Source organism: Carex rostrata, chromosome 8, assembly GCF_964058835.1.
Source record: "Carex rostrata chromosome 8, lpCarRost1.2, whole genome shotgun sequence".
Lineage (NCBI taxonomy): Eukaryota > Viridiplantae > Streptophyta > Magnoliopsida > Poales > Cyperaceae > Carex > Carex rostrata.
In genome coordinates, this window is record NC_135925.1 from 6364662 (window position 1) to 6377838 (window position 13177).

Consider the following 13177-nt stretch of genomic DNA (forward strand, 5'->3'; position numbering starts at 1 on the left):
CTTCTCGAAGCATCTGGGAGTTAATCTCAAACCGTAAAATGAAGGGAATCTTTTACAATATTGGAGAGGATACTTGTCAGCGGCTGTAACCCATGACCCATCTTAGCATGAAATAAGCTACTGACATTAGACCCATACAATTAAATGACTTGTGGCGGATGCATTTAATAGATAATAAATGTTATACAGTTGCAATATGGCATGTTCATTGTAGTAATAAAAATTTATAGTAAAATTACATATGTAATAAAAGAGAACAATAATTTAAAATAAATGTGTCAAAAATTAATTACAAAATTATTTTAAATAAACTTGTAATAAAAAAACCAATAAAAATTCAACATATATTTGAGATTGGAGAGAAATATATTTCAATTATTTTGTATCCTACTTAAACCACAAAAATAACAAGAACAATAAAAAGACAATTTTATAATTTACTTAACAAATTCATCAAAAAGAATTAAGAAAATAAAAAATATACAAAACAATTGAGCAAACAAACTTTGAGCTATGTAGTCCAATATTTTTCAAATAATTTCTTCAAAAGGTACTCAAATTTATAGGACCAAAATGAAGGAAAAAGGAAAATTATGTTTGTCATATATAATTAACTTAATTCTATTTATTTTTTAGGTTCGAATCATAAAAGGAAATAGACACTATGAAATAGTTGCAGAATATGTTCAATATTAGACATAGATTGTTTAAAAACGTGGTGAGTCCTTTCAAAAAAGAATCTCAAACTGATATTTTGAAAAAGACAATTACTATGCGTTATTTTATAAAATTTATTGGACTTATCAGTGAATTAAACTTTGTAGCGTCTATGCGGCGGATGCTGAAAAGTAACATAGGCAGCTTCAATCCTTCAACAAAATATACCTCCCGGACATGTAACCAATGTAACATTTTTTTTTTTTTTTGTTGATAAAAGTGGACTAGGCCATCTGTTTAAACCAGAGTGTCTTACAAAAGGTCACTAAAAGTCACTAAACCAAAATATGAACAAAAATTAGAAATCAGGAATTTCTCAAGTTGTGAAGCAGCAAGAGGAATATCTAAAGTGCCAGAATTAAAGTGAGGGAATAAGCTACAGTTTGCTTAGGACTAACAACAGACAAGCCAAAATTATGACAAACTGTAAATGCTAGTTTGGCCTTTTACTGTTGTTGATAATGATCAACTTCTTCACATCTATCGCGCAATGAATACAGTTATTAATAGACAGAGAAATGATTTTTTTTTTTTGAATAAAACTGTTTTTAAAAATTTTAACGGAACAAACACTATATGTGGAGAAGTTATGAAAAAAGACTCCACCGATTAGAGATCATAGAAATCAATGGAGAAAAACTTCACATTTATCTAAATTCTGCACTATCGGTGGTCCGAAAATGGCTCTTCCGATTTTAGAGATCGGTGGAGAAAACATATATATATATATATATATTTTTTTTTTTGCCTTGGAGTCTTTTTTTTTATAACTTTACCACAAACAGTGCTTGTTCCGTTAAAAAGATTAAAAACAATTCTATTTTAAAAAAAACACATAAAAACTATAGTATACATTTCCGTGTAAATGCTCTACCTTTGAGTGCGATTTGAACTATTAATTGAATAGCCAATTATTTTTACGACAAAACCTATAAATCAATAACTAATTCAATTGGAGTACCTCTATGGTATAAACTTCAACATAAAACTGTTAAGTAGCGACAGCAAGTGGTGTGAAGAGTTTCACTCACAGAAAAAAGAAATACGTATAACACGTGCTATATTTCAATTGAAAGAAAAAACAAGAAAATTGTTTCTGAGGAAATAGTGAGATTCGATTCAAAATTAGAAATAACTCAAAACAAAACTATCCTGAATTTGGTAAGAATGGAATACTTCTCCCGTCTCCAGAGTACGCAAATAAATAATAATATTTAATACGCCAACGAATCTTACTTGTGTTAACAAACAATTAGAAATACCTAGGCTTTTTCAGAACAGGTCCGAGTCAAATAGCAATGATTTGAAGCACCTCTTTTTATATTAAACTATGTATTTTGAAAACCTAAGGACTCGATTGTATAGATATGTAGTGATTTAATTATAGAAAATGGATTCATTAGATATGATCTCGATTCATTTTTTGATTCCGAGCCAGTAAGTTAAATGTCAATCTTGTCAATTGAGTAAATTTGTATGGTCAGAAAGATAAATATCTGCAGCGATCCAACAACATATTGAGCCTAAATATGCTGGTTTGTTGGAAATTCTTTAAGCTATAGCAGATGAGACTAAATTACTTTTCAAAGAGGATCTCCTCTCATCTGGTGGAGATATTCGTTTGGTTAGTATTGGACTGTTTATAACAGTTATATCAGTTATACTAAGCTATTTAGTAATGTTTCTTTCTAAAAAAAAAAAATTACAATCAAGATAAAAAAAAATCAGAATTATGTTAGAAATAACAAATTAAGGTCACTGAGTTGGATAACTATAAAAAATGGGGTGTCGCCAAACAGTAAGGCAACAAGTTTTGGTTATGTTACTGCGAAAATTCAAATCCTTCTGTAAAATACAAAAAGAATCTTATTTAATAATAAATTAATAATCATATTTTAGGTATGAGAAAAAAAAACATAAATATGAAAAATTTGATTGTTGTTGTTGTTGTTGTTTAAATTAAACGTATTGACTTTATTAAATATCAATCGATCATATATATTAATTTACATAGGCCTGGATAGCAATTAGCAAATCATGTTAATTGGCGGATTACCAAATAATAAGCTATTGCAAGTCAAGTTTACATGATAGACTCCGAATTTTGAAATATGCATAAATAACCAGAGAAATTATCTGTTGTAGATCTCGTTATTTATTTTCAACGTGTTTGAAGTCATATTAATTGGACCTGTAATAAAAATTTATGATCAAAACATCCAACAGAGGTCGGTTTGAAAATCTTCAGTTAAGCCGTATGCGTAGTTTGGTGATTTTAGACTAATTATTGTAAATTCTCGTACATGTCATAACAATTGGCATCTCCGCTCTAGTAAATAATTATATTTTTGTCAATTAATTGATTGAAGATTCTAGAGCTAGCATAAGGACTCTATAAAGTACTATACTAATGTATGATCAAACCGCTTGAAGCTTTTATTATTATTATTATTGAGTTTTACTCATCTAGTAGTTTATTGCAAGTTCTTGTTCGTCTAAATAGTCATTTGAATTGCATCAGCCTGTTTATGAGCATGATCTGATAGGGAAAAAAAATTTGGAAGTCAAATTAATTTAATGTTATTGATCAGACGACAAAATTGAACTTGTTTTCTTTACTAACAGTGGGGGCAATCTAATTGGAATCAGATAAAATTCGGTCCGATATCTTCCAATCTCTATTAAAGTTTGTGCACACTTAATCAACACCAATTTTAAAATTATATGTGTGAATCTAAATATGAATTGGACGGCTTTAATCAGACATCATACAAAATTTGATTCGATTCTTATTAGACCTCTCCAAATTCCGTTTTAATTATGTTTGATGTCCCTGGAATTGCTCCTAACAAGACCTTGTTCGGCAGACACATGAGATTGGAAACGGACTTGAGATATGAGTCAAATTGAACTGTTTGTTACTATGTGTGTGAAAAAAATAAAATTCAGTTGAACTGAATTTTTTTCTTCCCACACGCACAGTAACTACGCCAAATAGGGCCTAAAGGACTCCCAATTCCTTTATTAAACGTGTCCGGGAATTGTGATATAATTAGATGGGTAGAACTAGGTGTTCTTAAGCTCACCAAACACCTTGGTGAGCTTAACTCCAAAATCTATTAGATTAGCTTCAAACAATAAATCAAAACCGTTGAAACCAATTTACTTCACGAGTGATGAATTTACATGTAAAGTTTTTAGAATTTCGAATTAATTTTGTAGAGTCAAGTGGTAAAAAAATGTTAGAAAAATGAATGCACTAAAATTAATTTATAAATTTTCTAATTTTGACCGCTTGACTTTATACTAAAATAATTTGAAAACTTAAAATCTTTGCATGTAAATTCATCACTTGTGAAGTAGATGGATTGCAATGGCTTAAATTTGTCGTTTGAAACCGATATAATGTATTTTTGAGTTAAGTTCACCAAGTACTTTGATGAGCTTAAGATTACCCTAGTTTTACTCTAATTAGATTGCTCTCAATTGAGCAGCAACGCATAATTAAAGGGGCCCAATTACCCAAACTGCCGAGCAACAAATTGTGTATATATCTAGTTAATAACTAGCCTGATTAGAGTAAAGCTAGGGTGTGATGTGCTTACCAAGAGAGTTTGGTGAGCCAATTCCAAAAGTATATCAGATCGATGTCAAACGCCGAATTTAAACCGTTGAAATCTATGTACTTCATGAGTATAACACTATGCAAAATATGAATATGGAATTAATAATTGAAAATAATATACAAAATGCTTAAATATGTTTTTCATAGAATAAATCACATTTTAATGTCAACTATCATTTTATTTAAGCATAACATGATATATTTAAATTACTTTGTTCAATTATATTATATGTTGTTAATTTGAAATTTCCAAATGTTTGAATTCTTGAAAGTCAGACAAATTAATAGATATAACAGAGGATTAAAACCCTACTAATAATTGTAACTTTCTCTTTGTATTTGAACTGAATTGCAAAACTTGGAAATATGAAGGTTAAATATTAAAAAAATGACAACTTAAAGTAAAGAAAAATTTGACCAAATGGCCAAAGCCACGCGGCTAGCTTATGGGCGAAACACCCACGTACTTGTTCTCCCTTAATCAATGGTATTCCTTCTCCCTTAAAATGAAAAAAAAGAAGAAGAAGAGAAATGAAAACGAGAAAAATAAAAGAAAACAACAGAAGGGCTTTTGTTCATATATCTCTCTCATTTGTTGATCATGCTTTTGAGATTTAAATCACTGGTCATGGTAATATCCTCAGGGAGCTATACGGTTATTGGCATGGGTAATTTCCTCTCTCTTGATGATGCTTTTCTCTCTCATGATTAGAGTTCTAATAACCTTTGAGAAATGAAGCATGTAACTGCTATATCGCTGTCAATTGAGTTCAAATAGTAATTGATTGAAAATCTTATTCCTTTTTATTTTGTCTTCTTTATATGTCGTTTAAACCTTAACTTGTTAGTACTGATGTCTTATGGTATCGATTTCTACTGCAACCAAAAAGTTGAGATTGGTCAGTTGATGATTTCGCATCTCTAGACTCTGGTATCATTCAGTACCGTGTTTATTAATTTTCTGTTATGGTATAGTTCACTGGTCAGTGGACTAAATGGTAAAATTTGCTAAGTCGGTAAATTAATCATGTTAGAAAGACTAAAGTGAATAATGAAAATATGAAGTATACGGTAAGGCGTAAGCTATAAAATGGAAGAAATGAAGTTAAGTGAGTATAAAGCTCTTGGATTTAAGAAAATAGAAATGTGGTCTTGCCTTGAGCTTGATATAAAAGAAAATAAAATAGAACACACTTGGACTAGATGTGTATGTGAAATTGATATTTGGATTGTTGAACTTGGACTTGAATTACTTGAATTAGTTAAACGGACTTAGACTTGAACTAGGGGCCTGAATTGAATATAAGTGAAAGAAGTTAAGAAAATAATTAAACAATGATTAGGGATGGTTATAACTTATAAGTGTGCTTCGTTATATAGGTGAGTTTAATTGATATCACAAAGCAAAGTATGATTTTAAAATTAATAGAAGATATATATTCTTTTGACATAGGCTTAAAGAGATTGACGGGACATAATGATTGGCATGCGAGGTTATTGCCCTACGATTAGTGACATCGCCTATTGCCCTACGATATCAAGTGCGAGGTTATTAGGTTAGTCTGATATTCATAACTAGGAATTAAATTGTAACTCGCTATGCATTTTGAATATTTGATCGAACTGTTACATCATATGCATAGCCCAATACAATTGAAACTGAATTACAGGTAAGTCTATTGACTGTCATGTTGATATGGTTTATCGATTGGTTGATTCTTATTGTAAATGATTGATTGAGACCACAGTGACTGAATTAATTGAATATGAAATACTGTAATACTTGAACCTTCATATAGTGGAGAAAAATGATTAATATATCGTAAAGTCTAGCTAGCTACTAGACTTTACTCCAGGATCCTTATGCGCATATGGTGAATGACCTCAACTGAATCCAGTACCGGTTGGATAGGGGATATTGAATAAATGTGAATTGTGACTATAAGACTAATGAACTATGGTAACTGTCTTATCATTGATTTTCTTTCCGATAATGACAGTATTGTGATATTCATTTCATATGGTTTCCGTTAATCAGGTGTCAGGATAGTTAGAATGGTATAAGCCTTGACACGACAGATACATGTTATAGTATCTTTCAGTGTTACCAGACTGGAAATTGTAAAGTTAAGAAATCAAACATTACCAGACTTAGTGGTTGTAAAGATTATGTCTCAAATATTACCTGACTTTATGGTTTAAAAGATTTTGACCCAAACCATTTATTCTGATAAGATCCTTAGAGTTCCGATTTATTGAATTTGATTTTTGTTGTTCAATTGGATACTGTTATTAAGCATTTGCATTCGTCATTATGAAATGAACTATTTGTTTCTCGTGCGGTGATTTCATTCTGAATATGGATTTCCTTCAAATCCAATAATCTGAGTGGCAATCAGTACTGAGAAATAATTTATTATTTCTCACTCGTTTCCCCTTGTGGGTTACAGGTTTATTATACGAAGATAAATAGTGCTTTCGAGTTATATTTGATAGCAGGGTCACCTAAAGGTATGAGATTTGAGTTTATTTTATCTGACATGATGCATATAGTATTTCTCTAGCATCATCCACTATAAAATGTCAGGTAATTTTTGTAAATAAATTGGAATGTGGCAAAAATAATGGATGCTATTGGCAATGCATAAAAAGATCCATGCCTAGTGTTAAGTATATTAAATGGTAAATAGACGCGGTACTAGAATTGTCGCACCTCCGGATCGGGGGTGTGACAATGAGTGATGCATGTACATGCAAAATTTTGAAAGTTTCGAACTTATTTACTACACGGTCAAGCGGTCAAAGAAATAATAAAAATGGAATATATAAAACAACTCATAAATTAACTTATAAAATGTTCATTTTTTTGACCGCTTAACCGTGTAGCAAATAAACTCAAAACTTTCAAAATTTTGCATGTACATGCATCACTCACGAAGTATATGGATTTCAATGGTTTTAATTTGACGTTTGAAGTCGATCCGATGAACTTTTGAAGTTGTGCTCACAAACTCTCTTAATGAGCACATCACACCCTAGCTTTACTGCCTCATCATATGGGGTACATATTCCTTAGAATCATTACAGATAACAGTACGGCTCCAATTACAAAAAAGAAAAAAAAATAGTAAGGCTCCACATAATCATAATCTCCTCTACTAAATTTCACCACAACTGGTTTTGATATACTCTTTAAAAAAAACATCATCCGGCTTAGTTTTCGATTTTTTTGTTCTCAAACGTTGAAGGAATGCCAAATAAAATGCGCGTCCCTAGTCCTGCAGCTAGAAATTGTTAGACTTAACCACTCAGCTCGATTTATCTCCATTTCATTATTAAGCACGTACGGTGTCCAATCTGCTAATAGCTATGATTGAAAAATGAAATTTCAGATTTAATCTCAGTCCTCCAATTACATAATTTGTCTTCTTTTGATTAAATGCATCTGAATAATGTGCAGAAGTCTAAATTAAACTAAAAACATACTCACCACACGTACTGCCACACGATGCATTACAATTAAAATTAAATAAATTTTGAAATTGAGCGATATGTTTCCTTATTTCATTCATTCATTATTTCTCCCTCTCAAATTTAGCGATATAATTATGTTTCCTTATTTCTTTCATTCCTTATTTCTCTTCTATATTTCTATAGCTATTGCCGTAAGAATTTTATAAATATTATCAATTTTGTTTATATACATATCTATACATATCACAATGAAAATCAATTAAAAATCTCAGAAGCACAAATCAGTGGGACATGAAGAAGGAGAAGAAAACAAAATTGAAAAGGTCACAAAAATATGAAATCATATGTACTGAAAATACCAATTATTTTTAATTTAAAGTCTCTTCGTTCAGTTTGCTTATGGCATGGGTATTATATCTAATCAGTTGTATCAGGTATTCTATTTTGTACAAATTAATTTAAAATTAGAAAACTCTTATTTCAAATCATTGGTACTTGAAATACATAATCATCACATCATCAAATTATTATAAGAGATCACGATTCAAAGTAATTAAAATACAAAATCATATAATTCTATTCAAAGATCATGTCCCTCAATTTTTGAATAATTATTAATTTTATTGAATGTTTTTTCATAATTTTTTTCTCTTATAATATGTCCCGTTGCAACGCACGGGCATAATACTAGTTTATTCTTATGTAATCATGTCTCATACATTATGACCTACGAGTGACAAGAATATTTTTTGGGAAACAAATATGTTGGAATCTTCGGGGATTTCAGGGACTCTGAAATTTTGAATTCAACCATCTATATATTTTGTGATTTGTGTATAAAAATCTGTCTGCTTTGAGATTTGTGTATGAAAAAACTTAGATGGTTGGATTTGGAATTTCAAGGTCCTTGAAATTCTTTAGGATTTCAGCAGATTTAATTTCTATTTTTTGGGTTTCCCTTTGTCCTATGCAAAATTAAAGTTTCAAAGAAAATTCAAATTTAGAATATTTAAAATGACTGAGTATATAGTATAACCTTTGAGAAAAAAAAAAGTGTATGTTATATTTGTAAAGATTCCATAGAAGTTCTGGTTTAAATTCTTTCTTTTTTTTTGGTTGAAAAAACACTCATGCCGTATAATAATTCTTTCATAAATAAATGGTGGTTGCATGTGCTTTTAAAATATTTTAATCTTATCAAGGGACCTTGGGCTTAGATCCTAAGCTCTCGAGGCTTATCGCCAGAAAGCCATTAAAGAAAAAAAAAAAAAAAGAAAAAAAAAAAGGAAGAAGAGAAGAACAGTAACGGAATTAGAAAATTTAGATAAGTTAAAATTTAAAATACATAATGTATAGTCAGAGTTTGAACCTGCATTTTTACAATTTTAACTACTAAATTATAAATATATACGTGATAATTTATGAGGAGAGATAAACTACGGGTGGCTGAGTATTTTCTGAATTATATATAGATTTGTTTCTCAGAAAAGATCAAAAGCAACATGAAGCCCCTGATTTTTCTATATATAGCTTAAAAGCATCAGATTAGGGGTGCAAACGGATCGGACAGTGGTAAAACCATATCCGTATCCGTTTTTATTTTCCGGATACGGATACGGATCGGATATTAGACGGATATGGATCGGATATTAACCGGATACGGATACGGATATCCGCTTTTTATAATAGTGAATAACATAATTTTTTTCATAATTCATATTAAATTATATAATATATATCTACTATTCGGATACGGATAATTAAAATTCAAAACCGTATCCGTATCCATATCCGCACGGATATTCGGATATCCGATATCCATATTAAATTTTCAGATACGGAGTCGGATACGGTCGGATAATATCCAACCCGTTTGCACCCCTACATCAGATCCTATCTAAGAGTGTTAACGGGTACGGCAGGTTGGATGTAAGTATTTTCATATATGTACTCCATACTCGTTATGATAATAAAAAAGATCATTATCTTTATCTTTATTTGTCTTTTTGAATAGGATACAAATTAGATAAAAAGATAAAAAATGGCTGTTCTTGAAGGGTACAGACTGTTACTGGTAAACTCGCGGTTTCACAGAGGGGAGGGTTTATTCTGACTCTAAGGAAATGGTGGACTCCCTTGCTTTTGGTCAACCAAAAATACATGACTGGAGAGCTTTTCAAGAGGTCTGGGCATCTTGGAAGATACAAAACCAAGTGGGCATGAACCTCAAAACGGTTTATTGTAACAGAGAAAGCTTGGAGATGCAAATTCCTCATTTTTTGGCAAATAGAGGCAGGATAGAGGGTTTAGATAGCTCAGGTTCAGAAGATGAATTTGTTAGGCTGGTGATGAATGTTTTGATGTAGATCTACGGGTCATGAAAGAATCCAAAAAAAAAAAAGTTGCTATTGATATTTCAATTTGTACTTTTAATAAAATAGTTTTCAAAATAAGAATTTTTTTAATAATAATAAATATAACTAATTTGTATTATGAAAATTTAATAAAATATAAAACTTTATTGTATCATCTTCATATAAATATATGTAATTTTATTTTTTAAAAATATCTTATATGAAAATAGTTAAGATAACAAAAATAATCATTATCCTTGTATCCGATAAGCTAATGAAAAAAAAAAATCTCATCCTTATCCGTGTTTTCAGATAAAATACAAATCGGATAAACGAATAAATAAGCGACATTAACACTCCGAATCCTATCACCGAAGCTTTCCAAGATAGCTACTTCGCTTTTCTTGAACTCATATTCTGTTGGATTTAATTCTCAAATAAATGATACCGTTAGGTACGAAGCTAATAATTGCGAATCCTATCCTTTTCAAAGAGTACTCAATGAAGGTGGTCCAACTATCTTCTTGTGAGCTGTTGGTACTGGCTACAACATCTCATTAATACGTTGAACTACTGAAGTTATTCATGCATGATGCTTTCTTTTTATATATATATATATATATATAGATATGCTAATGTGTTTTCGGTAGCATATGGGACGAAATACACATGATCCAAATTTGAAATTTCAAAATTCAAAAAGTTGATCTGAACCGTTCAACTTGTTCTCCATATTAATATGTGCTTGGAGACCAAACTTTACATTTTTCTGAATTTTTTTACTATTTATTAAGCCACTTTGAAAATTGTTGATCCAACGGTGGCTTAACAAAACAGTAAAACCGTTGGATCAACGATTTTCAAAGTGACTTAATAAATAGTAAAAAAATTCAGAAAAATGTAAAATTTGGTCTCCAAGCACATATTAATATGGAGAACAAGATGAACGGTTCAGATCGACTTTTTGGATTTTGAAATTTCAAATTTTGACCGTGTGTATTTCAGTCCATATGCTACCGAAAGCACATTAGCAAGTTACAACAATTTTTAAGTTACAACAAGTTACAACAAGCATTTTTTACATTTTCAAAGTCCAAATCGTCAATCCAAATCGTTAGATGTGATCTCCACAATAAAATATGCTTGGAGACCAAATTTTACATTTTTTGAATTTTTTTTGCTATTTATTAAGATGGGTACAAAATTCAATGATATGAATTTGACTAGTTTTTGTACCTATCTTAGTAAATAGTAATTTTTTTTTTTAAAATGTAAAATTTGGTCTCCAAGCACATTTTATTGTAGAGATCACATCTAACGGTTTGAATCAATGATTTGGACTTTGAAAATGTAGAAAATGCTTGTTGTAACTTGTTGTAACTCAAAAATTATTGTAACTTGATCCCTCCTCATATATAAATATATATATATATAGAGAGAGAGATGGGCTATGGTGCATTGCAATGCATAGGCCTCTTGTGCATTGGACCATAAATCATCGATTCAAAGTCCAAATGACTGATCCAAGCCGTTCATCTTATTCTCCATATTAATATGTGCTTGGAGACCAAATTTTATATTTTTTGGAATTTTTTTACTATTTTTTTAGATTTATTGAAAATCTGGTGAACAGTAAAAAACAGTAAAAATTTCTGGACCATCAGATCAGTGATTTTCAAAGTGGCTTAATAAATAGTAAAAAAAATTCCAAAAAATGTAAAATTTTGTCTCCAAGCACATATTACTATGGAGAACAAGATGAACAGTTTGGATCGGTCATTTGGACTTTGAATCGATGATTTAAGATCCAATGCACAAGGGTGCCTATGCATTGCAATGCACCATAGCCCATCTCTCTCTCTCTCTCTCTCTATATATATATATACAGAGAGAGAGAGAGAGAGTCCGGCTAAATTGCTGCTAGCAGCAGTTCTGTCCAAGTGCTGCCGGGGCTATATTTAGCCGTGTGATGTCCAAACAACAAATCCAAACCGTCAGATGTTTAATCTATATTATAATCTACTTGGAGACCAAATTTTATATTTTTTGGAATTTTTTTACTATTTATTAAGGTGGTTTGAAAACCGCTGATTTTAATGCTGCAGCAATTTTAACGGTTTGAATTTGTTGTTTGGACATCACACGGCTAAATATGGCCCCGGCAGCACTTGGGCAGAACTGCTGCCAGCAGCAATTTAGCCGGACTCTATATATATATATATATATATATATATGAGGAGGGTTCAAATGCACCCAAATTTTTGTGCACCCAAATGCACCTTATCTTTTAAATCCTTTTTCTCCGTTTTTAAAGTCTGAATAGTCAATCCGAACCGTTAGATGCGATCTATATATTAAGATGTGCTTGGAGACCAAATTTTACATTTTTTGAAATTTGTTTACTATTTATTAAGCCACTTTGAAAATCGCTGATTTTACATTTTCTGGACCATTGGATCAGCGATTTTCAAAGTGGCTTAATAAATAGTAAAAAATTTCAAAAAATGTAAAATTTGGCCTCCAAGCACATCTTAATATATAGATCACATCTAACGGTTCAGATTGACTATTCGAACTTTGAAAACGGAGAAAAATGATGGGGTGCATTTGGGTGCACAAAAATTTGAGTGCATTTGAACCCTCCTCTCTCTCTATATATATATATATATATATTTCTTAACACTTTGAATTTTGAAACTTCACAAAATGAAATACGAAAAAAAGTGTTTGCGAATAATTATTAGCGACATTTTGTTTCTGATTCATCCATCATCAAAGTGCGGCCAGACCACACACGTGTGAAATTTGCTAATAATTATTAGCACTTTGTTGTTGGACGAGCTCGAAATGAAATTATCTTACGCTTCAAACAAGAAAAAACATTTCTCAAAAAGAAAACAAAATAATGATGGTTTATATTAAATACAGCTGTATTACTTCTCAATTCTGCTCTCCCAAGTCCCAACAATCAGGTTTCTTTCTTGCAAACTTTTGACCTGTTCTATTT